The sequence below is a fragment of the Somniosus microcephalus genome, chromosome 33 (assembly GCF_052327205.1).
Source record: "Somniosus microcephalus isolate GS21.2 chromosome 33, FLI_Smic_1.0, whole genome shotgun sequence".
Taxonomy (NCBI): domain Eukaryota; kingdom Metazoa; phylum Chordata; class Chondrichthyes; order Squaliformes; family Somniosidae; genus Somniosus; species Somniosus microcephalus.
The window spans coordinates 7,194,605-7,216,142 of NC_141019.1; the positions used below are offsets into that span (position 1 = coordinate 7,194,605).

Sequence of the window (21,538 nt, forward strand, 5' to 3'; positions counted from 1 at the left end):
GAAATGCGGCAGCCAATTTGTGCACAGCAAGCTCCCAGAAACAGTGGATCTTTTACATCCGAAAGATGGCATCGCCGACAATGCAGCACTCCCTCAGGACCGCACTGAAGACAGGATGGATTGGGCAAAAGGTCCATTGGATGAGGGAGGTGGGGGTAACCCTGCACCCTCACTGGTAGACCCTAACCCTGTACCATCCTCCCTGTTTCCCCACAAACCTCACCAGATTCTGCACTTGCCCCTTCCGTCATTCTGCCCGTGCTTATACCCATAACTTCCTGTGTCACCGCTCACGTGCTTCCCCCCTTCCAGGCCGCACTGGGGCCCTCCACAGCCTTCCCACTACCTCAAAGATGTAGCTTTATTGAAGTCTGTTTCCCAGCAGGGCTTTAATGGGGTCTTGTTAACCTAGAAACCAACGGGATTGCCTCGGCCACCTGTTTTACACCTCGCCTAGTTTTCCTCTCCAAACTACTTAAGGAGTTAATGCCATATTTAGCCGCTTACTTTGTACATCCTGTCGAGCCACGTAAGGAAAAGTGGAAATCTAGCAGACTGCGAGAGCTCGGAAAAATAACTAAAGGGATACTGAGAGGTGCAAATAGGAAGTGTAAAATCATCATCTGTCATCTGTACTATGGTCTGTTTCCCTTGTCCTGCGCAAAGTTACTCCCTCTACTGTGGTCATGCACGATCAGATCGGACTGGATCAGCGCTGCATTAAAATGATCAGAATACTGAAGCGAAACAGTAGCAGTGTGACACAGGAAGTGTGTGTAAAATGTACAGGAAGTGCACGCGATGTAGATATAGATAGATGAAAAAAAATCCCTTCCTAAACTATAACCATTTTTTGCTTTTGGTTTAATCAGCAACCATTGGTCCTATCTGGCACAATGAAGCATGCTTTGAACTTATGGTGAATACTCCATTGGGCCAATTATCTGACCTTTGCCCCCCCCCCCCACGGGCAGCATCCTTTTCCCCAGGTGTAAAGGTCAGGAAAAAGGCCTGCAGTAGGCACAGATCCATTGGAGCGGGGTTGGGGGGAGGGATGTGTCTCTCAGCCTCTTGCTTCACTTTTCTTGGGCATAGTTGGCTGGGCATCCCAGCGTAGGGATGCCCAGTGAATCATGGCGTTATGGTCTGCACCACCCCCCCCCCCGCCCCACCAGAGCCTCTGGTCAGTGGGGGACCCCAGGGGCAGGCCGAAAACTGGCCTTCTTGGTTGTCTCCATGTCCCGCGATGTTTTGTAGTAATCAGGCCTTTCTGGCTGCTCACCTCCATCAGCAGCTAGGAGGACCAATCTCAGAGGCCTAACATGCGGCTACAAGCCTGCTTAACCTCGTACTGCGTACAGTTTTGGTCTCCTTATTTAAGGAGGGATATACTTGCATTGGAGGCAGTTCAGAGAAGGTTCACGAGGTTGATTCCGGAGATGAGGGGGTTGTCTTATGAGGAATGGTTGAGCAGGTTGGGCCTATACTCATTGGAGTTTAGAAGAATAAGAGGGGATCTTATTGAAACATATAAGATTCTGAGGGGGCTCGACAGGGTAGATGCTGAGAGGATGTTTCCCCTCGTGGGGGAATCTAGAACTAGGGGGCATAGTTTCAGAATAAGGGCTCACCCATTTAAGACGGAGATAAGAAGGAATTTCTTCTCTGAGGGTGGTGAATCTTTGGAATTCTCTACCCCGGAGAGCTGTGGAGGCGGAGTCAGTGAATATATTCAAGGCGGAGACAGATATTTGAGCTACAGGGGAGTCAAGGGTTACGGGGAGCGGGCAGGGAAGTGGAGTTGAGGCCAAGATCAGATCAGCCCTGATCTTATTGAATGGCAGAGCAGACACGAGGGGCCGAATGGCCGACTCCTGCTTCCATTTCTTATGTTCTTCCCTGCCCCTTCTGCCATAGCTCAGCCCTGCCAGGGCATGGGCCTACATCACGAGGTGTTCCCGGACCATGTTAATGGAAATCCCAGTGCTACTGGGCCGGCACAGAGCAGCGGCAGAGGAGAGGAAGCAGAAAAGTCTGCCCTCATAAGTTTGGAAAATACTGACATCTCAACAGCTCTGTATCATCCTCAGAATGAATCAGTTGAGCCATTTTCTACCACATATACATTGTGATATCCACACGCTGATGGTTGCAAAGATATGCACAGAAAGTACTGGAAATACACAGCAAGTTAGTCAACATCTGCAAAGAAAGATGACATTTTGGGTGTGTACCCTTCAAAAGGATATATGCCTGAAATGTTAATATATACAAAATTATGTATATTTTTAATTGTGTATTCCAAAATGTTCAGATCCCCCAATAAAAAATAAAAAATAAACTTGCATTTCTATAGCACCTTTCACGACCATCGGGACGTCCCAAAGCACTTTACAGCCAATGAAGTACTTTCTGAAGTGTAGTCACTGTTGTAATGTAGGAAACATGGCAGCCAATTTGTACACAGTAAGCTCCCACAAACAGCAATGTGATAAATGACCAGATAATCTTTTTTAGTGATGTTGATTGAGGGATAAATATTGGCCCAGGACACCGGGGAGAACTCCCCTGCTCTTTTTCAAAAAGTGCCCATGGGATCTTTTACGTCCACCTGAGAGAGCAGACGGGGCCTCGGTTTAATGTCTCATCCGACGGCACCTCTGACAGTGCAGCACTCCCTCAGCACTGCACTGGGAGTGTCAGCCTAGCTTTATGTGCTCAAGTCTCTGGAGTGGGACTTGAACCCACAACCTTCTGACCAATTACAAGAACGATACAGCATTTTTGTTTTCCAGACGTTTAAAAAAAAAGTCACTGTGGTGCCTCAGTGTGAGTGGCTCTTTAGGAGAGGATGACATCCCATTTATAAACACACAACCACGTTTAGAAAGCTGCAAAATACATTCAGATCACAAGGGGTTAAATGTGTGGCCGCACGTTCATTTTCAAAGCACATTTCCCACTGGTGGCAGAGTGACAGCACTTGCCATATATAGGGGGCCTGGGTTATCAGAGATCCCATGTTGAGTGCAGCTTCTTCAGTTACATCTGCACAGCGCTGTCTGGGGACTGGAAACCCTTTCCCTTTTCTCGCACAAGAGAAGCCACTTCAGATTTGCGATGAGATAATCATTAAGGAGGGAAACTCTGGTGTTGTTTCACAGCCTGCTGATGTCACAGGGGTTACTCCTCAGTGTGTAGGTGTGTCCTGCTTTGACTGGGCTCCGTTCCAGCTCTGGGTGCAGTGAGGAGCAAAACAGAAATCAGTTTGCAGACAGATACGTGATCTGTGCGTTCTGTTTTCTTGCCACTTTGGCATTTGGTGACGGGAACTCCTTCACAGTAAAGGGCCGAATTCTCAGGGTAAGAACAAATGAACTACTCAATGCGTGGCTTACTCTTTCTAACATATGAACATATGTAGAAAGTGGGGACAGTCTAATGCTGGCAGATCAAAGGTCTGAGAGCTTCAATAGAACATTCTTAACTGTGTGGGTGAGCTGTGGCAGAACTGAAGGCAGACCAGCTCCGAGCCGATCTCTATGATAATTTATCTCATCGGTTCGAACTTTCTTTCTCGTATTTTCAAATGTAAATTCCAGCTTGTTGTGACGTTTCAAGCCAAGCCACATTCCTTGTTTTTCCTTAATGTTTGATCGGCTCATTGCTGTGTTTTGAATTATCTGTTTAAACTTGGAATTCCTTTCAGACTTCAAGAATAACAGTTGCCTTTATCGTTCTTTTCCTTCCTCTTTCCACATTCTGACACTTCTACTTTTAATATTAACCCTTGCCAGTTTGTTATGTAGCAATGAGCTTTCAGTTTCAGGCTATGGAGGGGCTACATGTAAATCAGTGTCTAAAGTTGCCAAGGGTGATGATAGTGTTTGTAAATTCTCTAGGAACCGCAGCATTTCAAAAGCTTGCTAAGTGCTTGTTAATGTTGGGAATGTTCTTAACGTTTTTCCTGAGAAACAGAAGGCGATTCCGATTTGGTACAAACAATTTGAGTGGGGCGACTTTCTACTTGGTCAAACTGGCGTTAGTTTTTGACTCCCAGCAGAACGCACCGTGTGAAAACGCGGGCTGCCTTTAGGTCAGCGGTGTCAAGCACATTTTCTATGGTAGGCCTGACCCGACATCCTTGCCCTTGGCGAGGGCCACATTCAGCAGAATCACATGTTGGTTGTCATTGAAACACGGGTAGATTACTGAATCACACGTTGGTTGTCACTGTTGTAAAAACCCAACTATTCACTAATGTACAATAAGGGAGCCAGCCACTCCAACCCGGCCTTGTCTACATGTGACTCCAGTCCCACACTACATGATTGACTAATGCCTTCTGAAGTGGCTGAGCCAGTCACCCAGTTGTAAACAATCGCTACAAAGTTCAATAAGAAGATGAAACCTGGACAGCCCCACAGCAACAGCCCAGATAGAGTATCCCGATACGACTATGGCAATCTCAGCCTAGTCAACTCTGCAAAGTCCTCCTCACTAATATCTGGGGACTGGTGCCAAAGTTGGAAGAGCTGTCCCACAGACTAGTCAAGCAACAGCCTGACATAGTCATACTGATGGAATCAGCCATGCTCCATCCCCGTCCCTGGGTATGTCCACTGGCACAATGATACACAGTTGGGGAAGAGTGAGCCTGGGTGCCCTCAACATTGACGCTGGACACAATGAAATCTCATGACTTCAGGTCAAACAAGGTCAAGGAGCACGACCGATCTCCCCCGCTCAACTGAACATTACTTGGAAGAAGTAATGAAGGAAGCCAGGGTAAGGAATGTACTCTGAGTGGGGGATTTCAATGTCCACCACCAAGAGTTGCTTGTCAGTACTGCCACTGACTGAGTTGGCCAAGAAGGATGCCCCTGAAGGGCATAGCTGCCTGACTGGGCCTGTGTCTGATGGTGAGGGAACCGACACGAAGTAACCAACTTACACTTCTGTCCACAATAAGATAGGTAGGGTAAGGTGCCACACAAGAGGTTATTAAACAAAATTAGGGCTCATGGGATTGGGGGTAATATACTAGCATGGATTGAGGATTGGTTAACGGACAGAAAACAGAGAGTAGGAATAAACGGGTCATTTTTGGGTTGGCAGGCTGTAACTAGTGGGGTACCGCGAGGATCAGTGCTTGGGCCTCAGCTATTCACAATCTACATCAATGATTTGGATGAGGGGACCAAATGTAATATATCCAAATTTGCTGATGATACAAAGCTGGGTGGGAATGTAAGTTGTGAGGAGGATGCAAGGAGGCTTCAAGGGGGATATAGATGGGCTAAGGGAGTGGGCAAGAACATGGCAAATGGAATATAATGTGGAGAAATGTGAAGTTATCCACTTTGGTAAGAAAAATAGAAAAGCAGAGTATTTTTTAAATGGTGAGAGATTGGGAAATGTTGGTGTTCAGAGGGACCTGGGTGTCCTTGTACACGAATCACTGAAAGTTAACATGCAGGTACAGCAAGCAATTAGGAAAGCAAATGGTATGTTGGCCTTTAGTACAAGAGGATTTGAGTATAAGAGTAAAGTGGCCTTACTGCAATTATATAGGGCCCTGGTGAGACCACACCTGGAGTATTGTGGACAGTTTTGGTCTCCTTACCTAAGGAAGGATATACTTGCCACAGAGGGAGTGTAACAAAGGTTCACCAGACTGGTTCCTGGGATGGGGGGATTGTCCTATGAGGACAGATTGAGTAGACTAGGCCTATATTCTCTAGAGTTTAGAAAAATGAGAGGTGATCTCATTGAAACATACAAAATTCTTACAGGGCTTGGCAGGGTAGATGCAGGGAGGATGTTTCCCCTGGCTGGGGAATCTAGAACCAGGGGTCACAGTCTCAGGATAAGGGGTCGGCCATTTAGGACTGAGATGAGGAGAAATTTCTTCACTCAGAGGGCCGTGAATCTTTGGAATTCTCTACCCCAGAGGGCTGTGGAGGCTCAGTCGTTGAGTATATTCAAGACAGAGATCGATAGATTTTTGGATATTAAAGGAGTCAAGGGATATGGGGATAGTGCAGGAAAGTGGAGATGACGTAGAAGATCAGCCATGATCTCATTGAATGGCGGAGCAGGCTCGAGGGGCCGAATGACCTATTCCTGCTCCTATTTCTTATGAATGGCCACTGCACAGTCCTTGTGATGAAAAAGTCTCATCTCCATCACGCTGTGTGGCACTACCACCAGGCTAAGTGGGACAGACTAAGGACAGTTCTAGCAGCCCAAAGCTGGGCATCCATGAGGCGCTGTGGGCCATCAGCAGCAGAATTGTGTACCAGCATAGTCTGATTAGGAGTGGGGCTGTTTGTTGACAATGTCACTGTATTCAGCTCCTTTCGCAGGAGGGGGGGGGGGGGGGGTGCTAAAATTGTCCTGTGTGCTATTTTTAGCGAGTTCACATCAAATTCCCCAACAAAATCATTAACCTGATTAAAATAGTGAGCCAGGAATTTGGCACAAATGTATTAACCAGGGAGCTAGAAATCGTGTAGCAGTGAAGCGTGAAGCCCTGTGTGTATGTAACACTGGCGAGCTAGCTCAGGCACAGTGATTGCACATGTATTGTTCATTCTGTCTCTACGTGTTAATTATTTATTTTTGGAAGATGAGGTTTTCTTGTTGCCTGTACTTTGATACAATGACACAGCCTGAAGATGTACAAGGTAATGAGTTTGTTACTTAACTGGCTAAGTTAGGGCCTGTCTGGTTACTTACCGTTAGTGTCAGAGACAGTTAATCTCAAGAGAGTCCTGCGAGAAGGCTCCCAGGTCTGATCCATGGTTTGTGCTAAATTAGCAGATCTCTGCTGGTGTGGCAGCTGATGGACCGTCATCAATCTCAAGCCCGCTGGGCTAGGGAGAAGAGTGGGTTTTTTGTGATGCACTTCACAGTTGAATAGCCTGAAACCATTTAAGGGACCAATTTCCTGGCCTTCACCCCCCAACCCCGCCACCACCCCCCATGGAATTCCCATTACCTGCAGATGAAGCTCAGGGAAACCAAAGACACATATCATAGAAACATAGAAACATAGAGATAGGAACAGGAGTAGGCCATTCGGCCCTTCGAGCCTGCTCCGCCATTCAATGAGATCATGGCTGATCTTCGTCTGAGATCATAGCTGATCTTACCAGTTCAGTACCCCGTCCCCGCCTTTTCTCCGTAACCCTTAATCCCCTTAGCCTTCAGAAATATATCCAATTCTCTCTTGAAAATATTTATTGAATTAGCCTTCGCAGCCCTCTGGGTATTGTCCCAGGACATCCAGGGGTTGGGGAGTAAGGAGCTGGACCCGGGCCTGCAGTAGGCCCAGGCCTGCCTCTATTTCCGCCTCTCCTTTTGGCTGGGCGCCTGAAGAAACTTGACTTTCTTTTATAGACTTCTTCTCAGAAACATCTCAAAGTGCTTCACAAATAATGACGGGCGCTTACTGTAATCAGCAAGATCCCACAAACAGCAATGAGATGAATGAGAAGTTCATCTGCTTTTTGTTGGTGGTGTTGGCTGATGGGTGGATGTGGAGAGGATGTTTCCTCTTGTGGGAGAATCTAGAACTGGGGGTCACTTTTTAAAAATAAGGGGTCGCCCATTTAAGACAGAGATGGGGAGACATTTTTTCTCACAGAGGGTCGTGAGTCTTTGGAACTCTCTTCCTCAGAGGGCGGTGGAAGCAGAGTCTTTGAATATTTTTAAGGCAGCGGTAGATAGATTCTTGGTAAGCAAGGGGGTGAAAGGTCATCGGGGGTAGGCGGGAATGTGGGGTAATCGGATCAGCCATGATCTTATTGAATGGCGGAGCAGGCTCGAGGGGCCGAGTGGCCGACTCCTGCTCCTAATTCGTATGTTCGTATGTTGGCTAGGGCACCAGAAGTACTCATAGGAACAGGGGTAGGCCAATCAGCCCCTCGAGCCTGTACTGCCATCCAGTTAGATCATGGCACCCTGCTCTTCTTCAAACCAGGCCTTGGGCTGTTTAAAGCCTTCTCTGGTTCTGCCTTTCTCAGGGGGCAGTTTGACTTGTTTTAGCATTTGTGCATAGTGTGGGTACAACGGTACAAACGTTCGAATGACGGTTGACATATCCATGTGTACAAGGAAATGCCTTTGCATTGTACAATGAGCTGATTTTACGACAATGCAAGATCATCACTGATTCAGATCAACCAGGCTGGAGATGTTCAGTCCGTAAGGGTGACCCTGAGCTTCCGGTCGCCTGTCATTTTAATTCACCGCCCCATTCCCACTCAGACCTCACTGTACTCGGGCTCTTGCATTGTTCCACGGAAGCTCAGCGTAAGCTCGAGGAACAGCACCTCATCTTCCGATTAGGCACTTTACAGCCTTCCGGACTCAATATCAAGTTCAACAATTTCAGATCATAACCTCGGCCCCCATAACCTCGGCCCCCATTACATTTTTACTTATTCTTTATCCACACCTTTGTTTTGGCCCTTCCCCCCCCCCTTTTTTCTCTCTCCCACACGGCAGCTGTCTCCCATTCTGCCAGAACATTTCACACCTAATCTAGAGCCGTCTTTTGTCTCCACTAGTCCTATCACCATCTCGTCTGGTTTTGAATACCTCTTAATGTCTCTTCTCTTCTCTTTTGTTCTCTCCCAGCCCTGCCTTTCGATCTATTTCATTTCCTGTGCCTTTCCAGTCTTGACAAAGGGTTTTGACCCGAAACATCGACTCTATTTTCTCTCCACGGATGTTGCCTGGCCTGCTGAGTTTTTCCAGCATTCTCAGTTGTTATTTCGGGCAGGAGCTGTGTCTGATGACAAGATAACATTTGTCTTTGTACTAAATTCACAAGCGTCATATTTACAAAGGTTTAGTTTTACAACCACATCCGTGCACCTGCTCCTATAAACACGTCTAAGGTGCTGCCTTAGAACCATAAAAGTTTACAGCACTGAAGGAAGCCATTCGGCCCATTGTGTTTGTGCTGGCTCTTTGTTAGAGCAATTTAGCCCTGTTCCTGGGACTAGGGTCACTGGCAAGGCTTGGAAGCTAAGCAGAGCCAGGCCTGGTGAGTACCTGGTAGGGGTGACCATCAGGGAAAACCAGGTGCAGAAGGTCACAGAAGGAGCCCCAAGGAGGGGCAGTTGGTGAGGAGGGGCGGCTGGTGAGCAGGCCTGGGCGTTGGGCTGAAGATTGTCGGACAGGAGGAATGGTGGAAATGGAATGGCGGCGCGCACAGACGCAGCGGCTTTGCTTCTCCCAGGACGGTGCTATTTACATTTAATGTTATTTGTACTGGACTCATGGGAACTTGCAAGATCACATTTTGTTGTTCATGTACTTGTGCATTGTACAATGACAATAAAGTTGAATTATTATTATTATTAATAAAACAAATCTCACTTCCCTGTTGTCTCCCCGTAGCCCTGTGCCTTGCTCTGCTTTACATATTTATCTACTTTTCCCTCAAAAGATACAATGACCTTTCCTTGAACTACTCCCTGTGACAAAGCGTCCATCCTCCCACAACTCTCTGCAGAAAGGCATTTCTCCTATCCTCTCTCCTCACTCTTTGGGTGATCATTTTCAATTCATTTCCACTTACCCTTGACTCCCCAGCCAGTGGGAATAATATTTCCCTATTCATCCTATCAAAACCCTTGCTAATTAAAAAAAAATCTATTAAACCTCCTCTTACAAATGTTTCCCACATTATAACAGTGACTACACTCCAAAAGTACTTCATTGGCTGTAAAGCGCTTTGAGACGTCCGGTGGTCGTGAAAGGCGCTATAGAAATGCAAGTCTTTCTTCTTTCTTTCTGAGCCTTCTCTGCTCTAGTGGAAATAGTCCCATTATCTGAAGTCTCTCTTTATAACTTTACAGTTTCCCATCCCTGGCATCATCCTGGTGAATCTACGCCATACGCTCTCTATGGCTTTAATGTCCTTTCTATAATGGGGGGCTCCAAATCCGCACACAGTACTCGAACTGCGGCCTAGTTGATGCAAGGACCCTCTGTGGTAGGCCTTAGATTGGCTCTTGTGATTCCCCGCACTTCTGAATTCCTGGTCTCAGCTAGGGTGGCGGGGGGGGGGTGGAGAATGGGGTCGAGGTACAAATCAGCCATGATCTAATTGAATGGCAAAAACAAGCTCGAGGGGCAGAAATTTAAAAAAAAAACCCTGTTCCTATGATGTTGCACCGGATCCTTAGCACCTAGTTCCTGAAATGTTGCACCGGATCCCTAGCACCTAGTTCCTGAGATGTTGCACCGGATCCTTAGCACCTAGTTCCTATGATGTTGCACCGGATCCTTAGCACCTAGTTCCTGAGATGTTGCACCGGATCCCTAGCACCTAGTTCCTGAGATGTTGCACCGGATCCTTAGCACCTAGTTCCTGAGATGTTGCACCGGATCCCTAGCACCTAGTTCCTGAGATGTTGCACCGGATCCTTAGCACCTAGTTCCTGAGATGTTGCACCGGATCCCTAGCACCTAGTTCCTGAGATGTTGCACCGGATCCTTAGCACCTAGTTCCTATGATGTTGCACCGGATCCTTAGCACCTAGTTCCTGAGATGTTGCACCGGATCCCTAGCACCTAGTTCCTGAGATGTTGCACCGGATCCCTAGCACCTAGTTCCTGAGATGTTGCACCGGATCCCTAGCACCTAGTTCCTGAGATGTTGCACCGGATCCCTAGCACCTAGTTCCTGAGATGTTGCACCGGATCCCTAGCACCTAGTTCCTGAGATGTTGCACCGGATCCCTAGCACCTAGTTCCTGAGATGTTGCACCGGATCCTTAGCACCTAGTTCCTGAGATGTTGCACCGGATCCCTAGCACCTAGTTCCTGAGATGTTGCACCGGATCCCTAGCACCTAGTTCCTGAGATGTTGCACCGGATCCTTAGCACCTAGTTCCTGAGATGTTGCACCGGATCCCTAGCACCTAGTTCAGAGCAACATTAAGAGAAGGTCGTGAGCAGACCCCAAACCCTGAGAGGCCAACTTTCTATATATAGTACGGAGACCCTGGGTTTGGAAGTGAAACATAGAAACATAGAAGATAGGAGCAGGAGTCGGCCATTCGGCCCCTTGAACCTGTTCCGCCATTCAATGAGATCATGGCTGATCATCCAAACTCTAGAAACATAGAACTTGGGCTCTCTGTGTTCTCTCAGTTTTTTGGGCAATTTGGAATGCATGGGAAAAGGCTTGAACTGCGTGACTTCCCAACCAGCCCAGGAACCTCGCTGCCCAACTCCTGTTCCACTCCGCACAGCGGAATCCCACCGGACGATCCACATCTGGCCCGATTTGCAGGCATGGAGCACCACTGCCGCTTGTCCCCCCCATCAGCCCATCTCTCGTCTCCCCCCCACCCCCTCAGTGCTGCTGCTGGTTCCTACTCACGTGATTGAGTGCCGCAGCCTGCTCATAGTGTCAGCAATTCTAGCTGTCTCGCAGCAGCAGGAGATCGGAGCTGGCAGCAATGCTGAGGGGGTGGGCGCTACTCTGAGGGCAAGAGAGTGCCAACGTGAAGCAGGAATCTGGTCTTCTGCAAACATCAGCTCATCTCAAACTCTGCTGCCTGTATCCTATCCTGCACCAGATCCTACTCCCCCATCACCCCTGCCTTTACTGACTTACATTGGCATCTGGTCCTCCAATGCCTCAAGTTTGAAGCACTCATCCTCATGGTCTAGGCTCACAACATAGAGTGGGGTGACTTGGCTGAGCTGGTGGAGGGGGCCAGCACAGATGGGACTGTAACCCAGCAAGAAGCATTTAACAGAGGAGGGCCGAAAATGACAGGATAAATTAAGCTGTCCTTTAAACTCAGAGGTAGTATGTAATTTAAACTCAAGTGCGTTTAATTATTTTCTGTGCGGTTGGTGAGTGGAGCCTCAGACTGTGAGACTCACGGACAGGTTGCCACATCAAAGATCACACATGTCACAAAGATAAGTACAGATGAAGGAAGTGATTCTTACCAAGTAGTTTGTGTTTCTTTAGAAGCAACTGACTATAATCAGAAAAACTCTGAACTTCTCATTAGAGATTCAAAATAGATCCAGGCTGCTTTAAGTCATTTCTTTCACGAAGTAACAAAATCTGGTTTAAGGTAATGCTTAATTTCTAACTAGCCAAGCATGCGATGCTGATATACTCACCTCACTCTAAGACAGTCAGGAACCACTCCCTAACAAGAACCTAATGTTCTGAAATAAGACATAGAAGGGTAAGTTGCCCGATCATGGACTCTACCCACCCATTTAAGCTCCTCCCACAGCCCATGTACACTCTCCCCGATCATGGACTCTACCCACCCATTTAAGCTCCTCCCACAGCCCATGTACACTCTCCCCGATCATGGACTCTACCCACCCATTTAATCTCCTCCCACAGCCCATGTACACTCTCCCCGATCATGGACTCTACCCACCCATTTAAGCTCCTCCCACAGCCCATGTACACTCTCCCCGATCATGGACTCTACCCATCCATTTAATCTCCTCCTACAGCCCATGTACACTCTACCCTATCATGGACTCTACCCACCCATTTAATCTCCTCACACAGCCCATGGACACTCTACCCTATCATAGACTCTACCCACCCATTCAATCTCCTCCCACAGCCCGTGTACACTCTCCCCTATCACTGACTCTACCCACCCATTTAATCTCCTCCCACAGCCCATGTACACTCTACCCTATCATGGACTCTACCCACCCATTTAATCTCCTCCCACAGCCCATGTACACTCTACCCTATCATAGACTCTACCCACCCATTTAATTTCCTCACACAGCCCATGTACACTCTACCCTATGTAGACTCTACCCTATCATGGACTCTACCCACCCATTTAATCTCCTCACACAGCCCGTGTACACTCTACCCTATCATGGACTCTACCCACCCATTTAATCTCCTCCCACAGCCCGTGTACACTCTCCCCTGTCACTGACTCTACCCACCCATTTAATCTCCTCCCACGGCCCGTGTACATTCTCCCCTATCATGGACACTACACACACATTTAATCTCCTCACACAGCCCATGTACACTCTCCCCTACCATGGACTCTACCCACCCATTTAATCTCCTCCCACAGCCCATGGACACTCTACCCTATCATAGACTCTACCCACCCATTTAACCTCCTCCCACAGCCCGTGTACACTCTCCCCTATCACTGACTCTACCCATCCATTTAATCTCCTCCCACAGCCCGTGTACACTCTACCCTATCATGGACTCTACCCACCCATTAATCTCCTCCCACAGCCCATGTACACTCTACCCTATCACGGACTCTACCCATCCATTTAATCTCCTCCCACAGCCCATGTACACTGTACCCTATCACAGACTCTACCCACCCATTTAATCTCCTCACACAGCCTATGTACACTCTCCCCTATCACTGACTCTACCCACCCATTTAATCTCCTCCCACAGCCCATGTACACTCTACCCTATCACATACTCGACCCACCCATTTAATCTCCTCCCACAGCCCATGTACACTCTCCCCTATCACTGACTCTACCCACCCATTTAATCTCCTCCCACAGCCCATGTACACTCTACCCTATCACAGACTCTACCCACCCATTTAATCTCCTCCCACAGCCCATGTACACTCTCCCCTATCACAGACTCTACCCACCCATTTAATCTCCTCCCACAGCCCATGTACACTCTCCCCTACCATGGACTCGACACACCCATTTAATCTCCTCACACAGCCCATGTACACTCTACCCTATCATGGACTCTACCCACCCATTTGATCACCTCCCACAGCCCATGTACACTCTCCCCTATCACAGACTCTACCCACCCATTTAATCTCCTCCCACAGCCCATGTACACTCTACCCTATCACAGATTCGACCCACCCATTTAATCTCCTCCCACAGCCCATGTACACTCTACCCTATCACAGACTCTACCCACCCATTTAATCTCTTCCCACAGCCCATGTACACTGTCCCCAATCACGGACTCTACCCACCCATTTAATCTCCTCCCACAGCCCATGTACACTCTCCCCTATCATGGACTCTACCCACCCATTTAATCTCCTCCCACAGCCCATGTACACTCTACCCTATCACAGGCTCTAACCACCCATTTAATCTCCTCCCACAGCCCATGTACACTCTACCCTATCATGGACTCTACCCACCCATTTAATCTCTTCCCACAGCCCATGCACACTGTCCCCTATCACGGACTCTACTCACCCATTTAAACTGCTCCCACAGCCCATGTACACCCTACCCTATCATGGACTCTACCCACCCATTTAATCTCTTCCCACAGCCCATGTACACTCTCCCCTATCACAGACTCTACCCACCCATTTAAGCTCCTCCCACAGCCCATGTACACTCTACCCTATCATGGACTCTACCCACCCATTTAATCCCCTCCCACAGCCCGTGTACACTCTCCCCTATCATGGACTCTACCCACCCATTTAATCTCCTCCCACAGCCCATGTGCACTGTCCCTTATCACGGACTCTACCCACCCATTTAATCTCCTCCCACAGCCCATGTACACTCTACCCTATCATGGACCCTACCCATACCATTTAATCTCCTCCCACAGCCCATGTACACTCTCCCCTATCATGGACTCTACCCACCCATTTAATCTCTTCCCACAGCCCATGTACACTCTACCCTATCACAGACTCGACCCACCCATTTAATCTCCTCCCACAGACCATGTACACTCTACCCTATCATGGACTCTACCCACCCATTTAATCCCCTCACACAGCCCATGTACACTCTCCCCTATCATGGACTTTACCCACCCATTTAATCTCCTCACACAGCCCGTGTACACTCTCCCCTATCACAGACTCTACCCACCCATTTAATCTCCTCCCACGGCCCATGTACACTCTCCCCTATCACAGACTCTACCCACCCATTTAATCTCCTCCCACAGCCTATGTACACTCTCCCCTATCACAGACTCTACTCACCCATTTAATCTCCTCCCACAGCCCATGTACATTCTCCCCTATCACAGACTCTACCCACCCATTTAATCCCCTCACACAGCCCATGTACACTCTACCCGATCATGGACTCTACCCACCCATTAATCCCCTCACACAGCCCATGTACACTCTCCCCTATCACAGACTCTACCCACCCATTAAATCCCCTCACACAGCCCATGTACACTCTCCCCTATCATGGACTCTACCCACCCATTTAATCTCCTCCCACAGCCCATGTACACTCTCCCCTATCACAGACTCTACCCACCCATTAAATCCCCTCACACAGCCCATGTACACTCTCCCCTATCATGGACTCTACCCACCCATTTAATCTCCTCCCACAGCCCATGTACACTCTCCCCTATCACAGACTCTACCCACCCATTTAATCTCCTCCCACGGCCCGTGTACATTCTCCCCTATCATGGACTCTACCCACCCATTTAATCTCCTCCCACAGCCCATGTACACTCTCCCCCATCACAGACTCTACCCACCCATTTAATCTCCTCCCACGGCCCGTGTACATTCTCCCCTATCATGGACTCTACCCACCCATTTAATCCCCTCACACAGCCCATGTACACTCTCCCCTATCATGGACTCTACCCACCCATTTAATCTCCTCCCACAGCCCATGTACACTCTCCCCTATCACAGACTCTACCCACCCATTTAATCTCCTCCCACAGCCCATGTACACTCTCCCCTATCACTGACTCTACCCACCCATTTAATCTCCACCCACAGCCCGTGTACACTCTCCCCTATCACAGACTCTACCCACCCATTTAATCCCCTCACACAGCCCATGTACACTCTCCCCTATCATGGACTTTACCCACCCATTTAATCCCCTCCCACAGCCCATGTACACTCTCCCCTATCACAGACTCTCCCCACCCATTTAATCTCCTCCCACAGCCCGTGTACATTCTCCCCTATCATGGACTCTACCCACCCATTTAATCCCCTCACACAGCCCATGTACACTCTCCCCTATCATGGACTCTACCCACCCATTTAATCTCCTCCCACAGCCCATGTACACTCTCCCCTATCACAGACTCTACCACCCATTCAATCTCCTCCCACGGCCCGTGTACATTCTCCCCTATCATGGACTCTACCCACCCATTTAATCCCCTCACACAGCCCATGTACACTCTCCCCTATCATGGACTCTACCCACCCATTTAATCCCCTCACACAGCCCATGTACACTCTCCCCTATCACAGACTCTACCCACCCATTTAATACCCTCCCACGACCCGTGTACACTCTCCCCTATCATGGACTCTACCCACCCATTTAATCCCCTCACACAGCCCATGTACACTCTACCCTATCATGGACTCTACCCACCCAGTTAATCTCTTCCCACAGCCCATGTACACTCTCCCCTATCACAGACTCTACTCACCCATTTAATCTCCTCCCACAGCCCATGTACACTCTACCCTATCACAGACTGTACCCACCCATTTAATCTCCTCCCACAGCCCATGTACACTCTCCCCTATCACGGACTCTACCCACCCATTTAATCTCCTCCCACAGCCCATGTACATTCTCCCCTATCACAGACTCTACTCACCCATTTAATCTCCTCCCACAGCCCATGTACACTCTACCCTATCACAGACTGTACCCACCCATTTAATCTCCTCCCACAGCCCATGTGCACTCTCCCCTATCACAGACTCTACCCACCCATTTAATCTCCTCCCACAGCCCATGCACACTTTCCCCCATCACAGACTCTACCCACACATTTAATCCCCTCTCACAGCCCATGTACACTCTCCCCTATCACAGACTCTACCCACACATTTAATCTCCTCAAACAGCCCATGTACACTCTCCCCTATCACAGACTCTACCCACCCATTTAATCTCCTCCCACAGCCCATGTACACTCTCCCCTATCACAGACTCTACCCACCCATTTAATCTCCTCCCACAGCCCATTTACACTGTCCCCTATCACAGACTCTACACACCCATTTAATCTCCTCCCACAGCCCATGCACACTTTCCCCTATCACAGACTCTACCCACACATTTAATCCCCTCTCACAGCCCATGTACACTCTCCCCTATCACAGACTCTACCCACACATTTAATCCCCTCTCACAGCCCATGTACACTCTCCCCTATCACAGACACTACCCACACATTTAATCTCCTCAAACAGCCCATGTACACTCTACCCTATCACAGACTCTACCCACCCATTTAATCCCCTCTCACAGCCCATGTACATTCTCCCCTATCACAGACACTACCCACACATTTAATCTCCTCAAACAGCCCATGTACACTCTACCCTATCACAGACTCTACCCACCCATTTAATCTCCTCCCACAGCCCATGTACACTCTCCCCTATCACAGACTCTACCCACCCATTTAATCTCCTCCCACAGCCCATTTACACTGTCCCCTATCACTGACTCTACCCACCCATTTAATCTCCTCCCACAGCCCATGTACACTATCCCCATCACAGACTCTACCCACCCATTTAATCTCCTCCCACAGCCCATGTACACTCTCCCCTATCATGGACTCTACCCACCCATTTAATCCCCTCACACAGCCCATGTACACTCTCCCCTATCACAGACTCTACCCACCCATTTAATCTCCTCCCACAGCCCATGTACACTCTACCCTATCACAGACTCTACCCACCCATTTAATCTCCTCCCACAGCCCATGCACACTTTCCCCTATCACAGACTCTACCCCCACATTTAATCCCCTCTCACAGCCCATGTACACTCTCCCCTATCACAGACTCTACCCACCCATTTAATCTCCTCCACAGCCCATGTACACTCTCCCCTATCACGGACTCGACCCACCCATTTAATCTCCTCACACAGCCCATGTACACTCTCCCCTATCACTGACTCGACCCACCCATTTAATCTCCACCCACAGCCCGTGTACACTCTCCCCTATCACAGACTCTACCCACCCATTTAATCCCCTCACACAGCCCATGTACACTCTCCCCTATCATGGACTCTACCCACCCATTTAATCCCCTCACACAGCCCATGTACACTCTCCCCTATCATGGACTCTACCCACCCATTTAATCTCCTCCCACAGCCCATGTACACTCTCCCCTATCACAGACTCTACCCACCCATTTATTCTCCTCCCACAGCCCATGTACACTCTCCCCTATCACGGACTCTACCCACCCATTTAATCTCTTCCCACAGCCAATGTACACTCTCCCCTATCACAGACTCTACCCACCCATTTAATCCCCTCACACAGCCCATGTACACTCTCCCCTATCATGGACTCTACCCACCCATTTAATCTCCTCCCACAGCCCATGTACACTCTCCCCTATCACAGACTCTACCCACCCATTTATTCTCCTCCCACAGCCCATGTACACTGTCCCCTATCACGGACTCTACCCACCCATTTAAACTGCTCCCACAGCCCATGTACACTCTACCCTATCATGGACTCTACCCACCCATTTAAGCTCCTCCCACAGCCCATGTACACTCTACCCTATCACAGACTCTGCCCACCCATTTAATCTCCTCCCACAGTCCATGTACACTCTAACCTATCACAGACTCTACCCACCCATTTAATCTCCTCCCACAGCCCGTGTACATTCTCCCCTATCATGGACTCTACCCACCCATTTAATCCCCTCACACAGCCCATGTACACTCTCCCCTATCATGGACTCTACCCACCCATTTAATCCCCTCTCACAGCCCATGTACACTCTCCCCTATCACAGACTCTACCCACCCATTTAATCTCCTCCCACAGCCCATGTACACTGTCCCCTATCACAGACTCTACCCACCCATTTAATCTCCTCCCACAGCCCATGTACACTCTCCCCTATCACAGACTCTACCCACCCATTTAATCTCCTCCCACAGCCCATGTACACTCTCCCCTATCATGGACTCTACCCACCCATTTAATCCCCTCTCACAGCCCATGTACACTCTCCCCTATCACAGACTCTACCCACACATTTAATCTCCTCCCACAGCCCATGTGCACTCTCCCCTATCACAGACTCTACCCACACATTTAATCTCCTCCCACAGCCCATGTACACTCTCCCCTATCACGGACTCTACCCACCCATTTAATCTCCTCCCACAGCCCATGTACACTCTCCCCTATCACTGACTCTACCCACCCATTTAATCTCCTCCCACAGCCCATGTACACTGTCCCCTATCAAAGACTCTACCCACCCATTTAATCTCCTCCCACAGCCCATGTACACTCTCCCCTATCACAGACTCTACCCACCCACTTAATCTCCTCCCACAGCCCATGTACACTGTCCCCTATCAAAGACTCTACCCACCCATTTAATCCCCTCCCACAGCCCATGTACACTTTCCCCTATCACAGACTCTACCCACACATTTAATCTCCTCCCACAGCCCATGTACACTGTCCCCTATCAAAGACTCTACCCACCCATTTAATCCCCTCCCACAGCCCATGTACACTTTCCCCTATCAAAGACTCTACCCACCCATTTAATCCCCTCCCACAGCCCATGTACACTTTCCCCTATCACAGACTCTACCCACACATTTAATCTCCTCCCACAGCCCATGCACACTTTCCCCTATCACAGACTCTACCCACACATTTAATCTCCTCCCACAGCCCATGTACACTTTCCCCTATCACAGACTCTACCCACACATTTAATCCCCTCCCACAGCCCATGTACACTCTCCCCTATCACGGACTCTACCCACACATTTAATCCCCTCCCACAGCCCATGTACACTCTCCCCTATCACAGACTCTACTCACCCATTTAATCTCCTCCCACAGCCCATGTACACTTTCCCCTATCACAGACTCTACCCACACATTTAATCCCCTCCCACAGCCCGTGTACACTCTCCCCTATCACGGACTCTACCCACCCATTTAATCTCCTCCCACAGCCCATGTACACTCTCCCCTATCACGGACTCTACCGACCCATTTAATCCCCTCCCACAGCCCATGTACACTCTCCCCTATCACGGACTCTACCCACCCATTTAATCCCCTCCCACAGCCCATGTACACTCTCCCCTATCACAGACTCTACCCACCCATTTAATCTCCTCCCACAGCCCATGTACACTCTCCCCTATCATGGACTCTACCCACCCATTTAATCCCCTCCCACAGCCCGTGTACACTCTCCCCTATCACAGACTCTGCCCACCCATTTAATCTCCTCCCACAGCCCATGTACACTCTCCCCTATGACGGACTCTACCCACCCATTTAATCCCCTCCCACAGCCCATGTACACTCTCCCCTATCACAGACTCTACCCACCCATTTAATCCCCTCCCACAGCCCATGTACACTCTACCCTATCACAGACTCTACCCACCCATTTAATCTCCTCCCACAGCCCATGTACACTCTCCCCTATCATGGACTCTACCCACCCATTTAATCCCCTCCCACAGCCCGTGTACACTCTCCCCTATCACAGACTCTGCCCACCCATTTAATCCCCTCCCACAGCCCGTGTACACTCTCCCCTATCACAGACTCGACCCACCCATTTAATCTCCTCCCACAGCCCATGTACACTCTCCCCTATCACAGACTCTACCCACCCATTTAATCTCCTCCCACAGCCCATGTACACTCTCCCCTATCACAGACTCTACCCACCCATTTAATCTCCTCCCACAGCCCATGTACACTCTCCCCTATCACAGACTCTACCCACACATTTAATCTCCTCCCACAGCCCATGTACACTCTCCCCTATCACAGACTCTACCCACACATTTAATCTCCTCCCACAGCCCATGTACACTCTCCCCTATCACAGACTCTACCCACACATTTAATCTCCTCCCACAGCCCATGTACACTCTCCCCTATCACAGACTCTACCCACCCATTTAATCTCCTCCCACAGCCCGTGTACACTCTCCCCTATCACAGACTCTACCCACCCATTTAATCTCCTCCCACAGCCCGTGTACACTCTACCCTATCACAGACTCTACTCCACCCATTGAATTTCCTGAGGGAAGGTTCTGTAATCTCCAATCACCAGAGATACTTAAGCAGAAGTATTCTTCCATTCCCAAAACGCCCCTATTCCTGGCCTGTTAGGGATGCTGTTGACCAGTGTTCCCAACTCTCCTCCCAACATTGTGTATTTGTCTATCTCAGTCTGTCCCTACCCCTGTTAACTCCAAACCCATTCCCACCCAGGGTTTATCCTGCTCCTTTTTAAAAACAGTTGCTTTTCTCAGTGGGCAGTGCTGTTTTTAGGCTATTACTCTGCGGCATAAAACAAGTTTCTGCTAACATCTAGTTTCCCTTGAGCCCTGCTAATTTTAAATCAAACCAAGTCAAATACCCCACTGATCTTGCCATCAGGTGGACCTCTTCGTGCTTTACAAAGCTGCACCATATCCCACCCTTCAATTCTCTTTTCTCCAATGAAAA

General features: G+C 49.0%; 1 protein-coding gene across 1 annotated transcript in view; it reads left to right on the forward strand.

The window, feature by feature from the left end:
- The first annotated feature begins 3,033 nt into the window (after nucleotides 1-3,033).
- The window catches only part of dgkaa (diacylglycerol kinase, alpha a), a 432,553-nt gene continuing 414,048 nt past the window's right edge, over nucleotides 3,034-21,538 (forward strand). The window contains exon 1 of the mRNA XM_085972643.1: nucleotides 3,034-3,363. The gene's annotated coding sequence lies outside the window, so the exon portion shown is untranslated. The remainder of the gene's footprint in view (nucleotides 3,364-21,538) is intronic.